Genomic DNA, 1157 nt, shown 5'->3' on the forward strand with positions numbered 1-1157 from the left:
CATGGTCACCCCTCCTCCTCCTCCCATGGTCACCCCTCCTCCTCCCGTGGTCACCTCTCCTCCTCCTGTGGTCACCCCTCCCCCTCGGTGGTCACCCCTTCTACTTTTGGGGAACTCTTCCTCCTCCTGTGGTCTCTTTTTATTCTCTTTATAAACCCTGGAAGTTCTGTGATCTCCCCTCCAGGATTTGTGGTCACTTCTCCCACTATAAGCCCTCCTCCTCTTGTGATTACCCCTACTCAGTCTCTAGTTACCCCACTCTTCTCCTTCATCCCACTGTGACCATTCTTCTTTCTCTTGTGGTCATTGTCTTCCACCTTTGGTTACCCCTCCACCTTTCATGGTCAGCCCTCCTTCTCCAGGAGTTCTCCCAAACTCTAAACCCGCGGTACACAATTCCAGAAATGAGAATGCTGAGCCCGTGTATGGGCAGAAACCCCCGGGACCCGGGGGGACCCACAAAACATAAATCCCATGCAATACGGTAAAGCCACCGGTGGTCTAATAATGGCTTCCTGCAGAGGGGTGCTAAGGTCACCTTCTCATTTCACTCTATTCTAGGATCTGACTAACACCAAATCCCCAATCTAACCTAACCTATCTATCTAACCAAATCTAACCATGGCACTGAACCCCAATCTGATCCCCAAACCTGACCCCTAACTATAATCCCAACCCTTACCTCAATCACTAACCAACCATGAACCCAACCCTCAGCCTAATAACTAAACCTAGCTTCTATGACCCTCAACCTATAACTAACTGTAATCACTGACTAGCTTAGGTAACCAGTAACCATGAACCTTACCTCAACCCATTCAGTAACCAAAGGACCATAATAAGGACCGTAATAAGGACCACAACCTTCAACCTAATCACCTAACCCAAACCCCTAACTAGGATCCTAACCGTCCTCTCAATCATTAACCTTAACCACCAACCTGACTTCTAACGATGACCATAACACTCCCAATCACCAAAAGTGAACAATGAACCCAAATTATATTTACTAAACCTAGCTCCTAACCACGACCCCGACCTATACCTATCCCTAATTACTAAAATCCTAACCATGACCTCTACCCATAACCCTAACCTAATAGGTAACCAGTAACCAATTCACAAACCACCTAATAATGATCAACCTAATCACCTGA

This window comes from Pyxicephalus adspersus, chromosome 9 (genome assembly GCF_032062135.1).
Source record: "Pyxicephalus adspersus chromosome 9, UCB_Pads_2.0, whole genome shotgun sequence".
NCBI lineage: Eukaryota > Metazoa > Chordata > Amphibia > Anura > Pyxicephalidae > Pyxicephalus > Pyxicephalus adspersus.